This window comes from Bidens hawaiensis, unplaced genomic scaffold, assembly GCF_021521415.1.
Source record: "Bidens hawaiensis isolate Kalapana, Puna unplaced genomic scaffold, B.hawaiensis_p1.1 tig00030973_1, whole genome shotgun sequence".
NCBI classification, from domain to species: Eukaryota; Viridiplantae; Streptophyta; class Magnoliopsida; order Asterales; family Asteraceae; genus Bidens; species Bidens hawaiensis.
Window position 1 is genome coordinate 4013 of NW_027495191.1, and position 7469 is coordinate 11481.

Below are 7469 nucleotides of genomic sequence, written 5' to 3' on the forward strand. Positions count from 1 at the left end.
CAAGAACCAATCAAATATCGTATGACCCATTTTTGAGGCCTCACTTTTCGTTCGCAATTTATGGCAGTCAAAACCACTGCAAAAACATCATATCCACGTAACACCGACGACCACAACCCTCTTTCCTTATTGAAGGTCCTTCGCATTCGTCGTTCAAGAAGTGTTCCATCCTCAATAGTTCCACTCCATCTCAGTGCTAGTTGTTTATATATCGTTCTACACATCTATACCCATATGCAGCCTATCCTCACTTCGCTCCACCCTTTCTCTCTCTTCGTATATCTATATTTGGTTTCGGCTTTATAAACAAACAGAGATCGAGTTTCAGTTTCCAGCTTTGTAAAAGCTTTCGAGATTAGCTTGTTTACTATTTATAAATTAATTTTTATATATTTATAATTATATATATAGGGGTGAGATCTAGAGAAAACTCATCTTAAAAAGAGAACTAGAGAACTAATAAAGAAATATTTATAAATTATTTTTAAAAAAATATTTTATAATTTTTTTTTGTTTCATCTTTCGTATATATTTATATTGATAAAAAAAACCAATCTATGTAGTGCATATGTGCAATAGTGTGTATTGCATGTATACAATAGTGTTTTATCGCATATAGTACAACACAATTGCACTTATTTAATACACCATATTGAATATATGCAAATACAACATCATCGCATGTATGCTATACACACCATTACATATATGTAATACAACACTATTGCACATTTGCACTACATCGATTTTTTTTGATATAATATAACATTGTTGCACATATACAACACAAACTATTGCGTACATGCTATACATACTATTGCACATATGTAAACAAAAAAGTCGATGTATTGCATATGTGCACTACGCCACAACAATGAGTTTTTTTTATTTATTTTAATCTTTATTTCTAGTGAACAAGAACAACATATAAGAAAGATGAAAGAAAAAAATGTTCGAATATATATTTTTTTAAAATCATTAAAAATATGTCTTTATTAGTTCTCTAGTTCTCTCTTGATCATGTTCCTACATATATATTATAAAAACTGTATAAAATTCAGGCTCACGAACCGGCTCAAAGTGAAGCTCGGGATCGTTTAAGCACGGATCGATCAAGGGTTTTCACGATCCGATCACAAGTAGATCGACTCGTTTGCACCCCTACTCGAGCGGACGTGACTCGTTTAGAGCGTACACATGCAACACCAAAGAAAGAAAGGACTGAGACTGCCAGTTGGAAAAGTAGGAGGTTAAAAGTATAATTTCTTATTAAGGATCTACAACTGATGTGTACCCTCTTCCAACACATGAGAGAGACAGAGGGACACAACAAGCGAGCAACAGGTTAATCCTGTTTCAAGTTGAAACACAGTACTTGCATAAAACACAAACCCCAGATCCAAGATACCCTTAGATCAAGTAGCAGCTTCATGCTACTTCCACTTCATTTCATTTAATTGCAAAACCCTTTTCAGTTTTACATTAAAGAAGCATAAAGTTTGCATCTTTATCACTTCTTGTGACTAGGTTGAGTTTCCTAATATAAGATGAACATTTAAGGTAAATCAACAAGAATATTGTTCTTTTGTTTGTCACATACTGAATCAAGATTTATATGACATTTGTTTAGAATGTATGCAAGCAATTAGGGGATGAAGAAGTGGACTGGGGGTGTATTAATCATAGGGCTTACATGTATTTTGCTTCTTAGTTACAGCTTCATCCAAAACAAACCACAAAACCAATCTGCATATCAGTTCTTCCATCCAGATCCCGGTTTTGGTAAACCCGCCGTCGAGCAGAAGTTGCAAACTTCTAGCCCTACTACAAGGCCGCACCTAGTTAATGTTGATGGACTTGATTATCTCTTTAACTCGACTCACACGCTTAACAACGAGGATGCAAAGCCATTGTTGGCGTGGGGGCAAATGCGTATTTTACTGTCCAGATCAGATTCTTTGCCCGAAACCGCTCAAGGAATTAAAGAAGCTGCCATTGCATGGAAAGAACTAAAATCTGAAATTGATGAAACCCGAGCCTTTAAGTTTGATGATAATAAGGTGGATAGAAACTGTAGTTTTTCGGTCAGTGCGGTGAATGTTACTACTTTGGTTTCTAGTAATGATAGTGTTATTCTTGGGATACCTTGTGGGCTTATTGAAGATTCTTCCATTACACTTATTGCTATCCCTGATGGGAACTTTCAAATAGAATTTGTCAGGTCAAAAAGCAATGACGAGGCGGGCCCACCCGTGATTTTGCAGTACACTGTGGTTCTACCTGGAAATAACTTTACAAAGGAGCCGGTTATTGTTCAAAATACATGGGCGAATGAGTTTGGATGGGGCAAAGAGGAAAGATGCCCCAGTCACGGTTCTTCGAACAATACAAAAGGTATTTAGTATTTACTATTCCAAAATGTATGTTCTATGATGAAGCTATTGGTTTTGCTTAATCATGACTCGTTCGCGGTTTATCTCAGTTGATGGATTAGTAAAGTGTAATGAGCAACTTGCTAGAAGCTCTATGGAAGAAAAATCGAATGCTTCGGATGTGAATGCTCATAATCACATGGGTTCGAACTTTCCATTTTTGGATGGAAGTTTGTTTACTTTAACAATTTGGGCGGGTGAAGAGGGATTTTATGCCAATGTTAACGGAAGACATGAAACATCTTTTGCATACAGAGAGGTAAGGTATGATGATTTCTTAGTTTTTAGAATATTAAAAAACCATCTTATTGTATACAAAATCATTGTTCTAAATGTACACCGGTGTACACCCTTCTTTTCAAACCTCCATATGATGTAAATTAATGTAAGTTTCTATATTATGTAGTCAGAATTAGTCAGACACTCAGAACATGTAATTATCGGATTAAAGCCATACAAACTTTCAAATACATTTTTGTACAGTTTGATTATCTTCTGATTCCCGGTAAGGTTCCGACGTGACACGTAAATAATCAGGTTTTGAGTTGACATATCTAACCCCTTTAATTAATACGTTGTGTTCGATTTGACCTGCTTAATTAACAGTTCGTGTTCGGGTTGACCTGTTTTAACCTCTTCTAGTTAAGCAAGTCGACGCACTAACTTGTTTATGACCTGTTTAACCCATCTTTTTTACAATTTACCGACTCAATTAACACGTTTACAACTTGGTAATCATCCGCCAATCTGTTTGACACTTGTAGATAAATGGGTTAAACAGGCTGTGTTCGGGTTCACCTGTTTAACCTCTTTTAGTTAAGTAGGTTGACCCACTAACCTGTTTATGACCCGTCTAACTCATCTTTTTACAACTACTGTATCAATTAACACATTTACAACTTGGTTATCACCAACCGGTCCGATTGACACATTTATATAAATGGGTTAAACGGGTCGTGTTCTGGTGGCATACGGTTTCAAGTGTGTTACTTTGGGTTAGGGTTGAAGATTTTGACACGAATAATATCATGGGCCGTGTTCCAGTTGAAGAATTCATCTCAACAACCCACCACATTAGTATTCGATGCCATATAATCACATTATAAATGCATACAATTTCAATAAATGTTTGTGGATGTTGGCTTACCTAGTCATATTATGCAGAAACTTGAACCATGGTTAGTTAGTGGGGTGAGAGTGAAAGGTGGTTTGCATATCATATCTGCATTGGCTACAGGCTTGCCAGTGTCTGAAGATGTTGACATGGTTAAAGACGTTGAACACCTCAAAGCTCCATTGATACCTAAAAGAAGCAATAGGCTCTTACTACTCATAGGGGTATTTTCTTCTGGAAATAATTTCAAACGGCGTATGGCTTTGAGGAGATCTTGGATGCAGTATGAGGCCGTTCGTTCCGGTGTGGTTGCTGTCCGTTTTTTTATAGGTTTTTTTATATGTGTGAACCCTCGGGTGGGCAAAAGTGAAATTGCACTAATTTTGACGTTATTTTACTAATCTCGTGAAAATAACGTTAAAAGTGACGGACGGTTAATCAGGCATCATGTAGTGGCGTTGATAGCCGAAAGACAAGGGTACATGCACCGATCAGCCGGTGTCCCGATGATTGAGTGCTATGTGCCTTATGTCCAAGGCTTGATGCAAAACTACTATCGAGCCGGGGGTCTCACCGGAAGCAGCCTCTCTATCCTTATGGGGTAGAGGTAAGGCTGTCTACATCTTACCCTCCTCAGACCCTACTATAGCTTTGCTATTGGTGGGATATACTGAGTACGATGATGATGATGATGATGTAAGTGACACATTATTATTCTAGTGTATGTATGTATGGATAAATTGTTTTCATTTTGATTAGTTTGTTTTTGAATGTATATGTATTGCAGCATAAGAACAAGCAAGTTAACTATGAGTTGTGGAGAGAAGCTGAAGCTTATGAAGATGTTCAGTTGATGCCCTTTGTAGATTACTACAGCCTTCTGACTTTGAAGACAATTGCAATTTGCATTATGGGGGTATGTATACTAAAAGTTTACAAATTTTTTTTGTAGAGTTAATTGCGGTTTTACTATAACCATGGTCCAAAAAAATAATCATTTAACTCAAGGCCTGAAATTTAAATTCTATAACCATTTTGGTCCCTAATCCTAACGCAGTTGCGTTTTTCAGTTAAATAAGGTCATGTGCCCCTCACATCAGGGGCATTTTGGTCCTGGAATTTTTTATTTATTTGAAAAACACATTGCAAAATTTATGTATCTGTATTTATGTGATGTTAATGTGCTTTTAAACTTATGCATCATCTAGATATTTTTATTAAAAAACACACATATTTTTTTTCTATTTTTTCTTCAATCAATCCATTATATTTTTTATTTTTTGAAAATAATATATTCGATGAAAGGTATTATACTTAAATTTTGCAATCAAAGTATAAATTGTTCAAAAAATATTGTACACTATGTAAAATATTTTGCTAGTTAATTTTGCACAATACTGTAATGTGCTAATACTGCAATATTTCTTGTCATATACTAGTTAACTATATATATATTTTGCTAACACTGTAGTTTATTTGTACTATGATCTTGCGTATACTATTTATATATTTAAAATATTTTGCTATATTGCTTGTTAAATATTAACATTATTTCATTTTTTTATATTTAAAATTAAACATTTAACAAGCGTGATCGTAGTAAGTTTAGTATTTAGAAAACCTGTCAACTATTTATTAAATCATTAATTATATTGTACGTAAAGTTTTAAATGAATTACATAGTACTCTCTAATTTTCTTTGAAATCTTTATATTTGGATTACAAAATAAGAGTATTCGTTGACATCGAAATATATGTCTTATAAACATATCGTATTTGATAATATATGATGTTATATTTTGAAAAATATACATTAGTGATGTTTTACGTCGGGTTTATTTTTGAGACATAAAAGAATATATAATGGATTGAAAGAAGAAAAATAAACAAAAATATATAATGCACCTCATGTGAGGGAACCTATTTAACTGAAAAATGTAACTGGTTTAGGAGCAGGTTCCAAAATGGTTATAGAATGTAAATCTCAGACCCTGATTTGTTAAAAGATTCTTTTTTTGGACTGAGATGGTTAAAGAGTGCAAACCACAAAGTCCAAAACCGTAATTTACTCTTCTTTATATGATGATCGGCAAATTGGAATTTGATCATCCAAAGTATGCCCGTTCACTGATAATAATCTGTACAAGCAATGTGACCAATGGCAGATTATTATCTGCTAAAAGGTTATAGTTTGGATTTTTGAAATCCAAATTGCCTATTATCATTTTGTACTAATGTTTTACCGTTATTGAATCATTTCTTAGACGAAAATCTTGCCTGCAAAATACATAATGAAAACGGACGACGATGCTTTTGTGAGAGTGGATGAAATCCTTGCTAGCCTCAAGACCAAGAACCCTGATGGGCTCTTGTATGGTCTTGTATCCCTTGAATCTAAACCACAAAGGGACAAAGACAACAAATGGTATATTAGTACTGAGGTATGTTGGTGCTAACGATAATATAATTGCATCTAGATATCTTAAAAGTCATTAATGTTTATTTTTGGCTTTGTCGGGCAGGAATGGGCAGAAGATGCATACCCACCATGGGCCCACGGTCCAGGCTACGTGATCTCCCGAGATATAGCAAAGTTTATTGTCCGAGGGCATCAGGAAAGAAACTTGAAGGTAAGTTGTTTCGGTTGGTTTCTTTGGCCTTGGTCATTTCGGTAACTATAATCTATGCATGTGTTTAGCTTTTCAAACTAGAAGATGTTGCTGTGGGTATTTGGATCCAACAGTTCAAGAATCAGATTCGTGAAGTTCAATACATCAACGACGAGAGGTTTCATAACGCCGGGTGTGAGCCAAATTACATACTTGCCCATTACCAGAACCCGAGAATGGTTTAGTGTTTGTGGGAGAAGATGCAGAAAGAACATAAGCCTGATTGTTGTGATTGAGATTTTCTATTAAGTGTATTATGATACGTTATAAGTTAGGTATGATTCTGTACACTTAGTTAAGGGTTTTCACTACCGTTATAGGTTTGAGTGTGAGACAAATTTCGTGTTAACAAATTGAATGCAATGCGACCGCCTGAATGGTATTTGAGTGAATCATAGGAAGTTTACATATTTCATCTTTCATACAAAATGTCATACCCCGACTAGCAATAGCGGAAGCGTAAAACAGAAATGTAACAGACACATCTGACAATGTTTATAAAAAAAACATTAACAATCCAATTTATATCATATTACATTATTCTAACTCCGGTTAGGCTATGCGTAGTGGAGGGCTACAAATTGGGGCGAATTACGACACGTGACGTTCAGTCAGCAAGGGGTGAGAATTTGTTTTTGAGGTGTAATGGTGTAGAGCTACAAACTGGGCCCACAGTATCTTTTTTTATTATTTTTTTATAATTAAACTAAACATATAAAACCAAGTAAATTAAATAATTAAATAAAAATGTACTAAAATTAAAAGGAAATACAAAAAAAAAAAACTAAAATAAAAAAAAATACACAACTAAAAATAAAAAAAAATACGTAACTAAAAAAACTAATATCCATAATATTCGCGCATTTTTTCAATTCGTCGTCGTTCCAAGGCCTCTTCATGTAACCCGGCATCTTTGAGAGACTCGTATTCTTTACTCATTTCCCGCAATTTCAACATAGCGGCAATCTTTTCGTGTTGTTTGATGATTTCTCTCATGGTAGCGGTGAGTTCCACGGCATGGGTTTCGAAAGGAGGGAAATGTGGTTCGGTTGGTTCGGGTTGTTTCTAGGATTCATTTTGCTAGAATTTTTGAAGAATTTGGGTATGAATTGTGTATGAAATGGAGAAGAAGGTATATGTTTATATATATATATATATATATATATATATATATATATATATATATATATATATATTGTTTTAATTAATTTTTTTACCGTTGCCAACGGTATTATTATTAAAATAACAATATTC

General features: G+C 34.5%; 1 pseudogene; it reads left to right on the forward strand.

Annotated features, from left to right (window-relative positions):
• Positions 1-1640: 1640 nt before the first annotated feature.
• On the forward strand, positions 1641-6451 carry LOC143581466 (hydroxyproline O-galactosyltransferase GALT3-like; annotated as a pseudogene).
• Positions 6452-7469: the final 1018 nt, after the last annotated feature.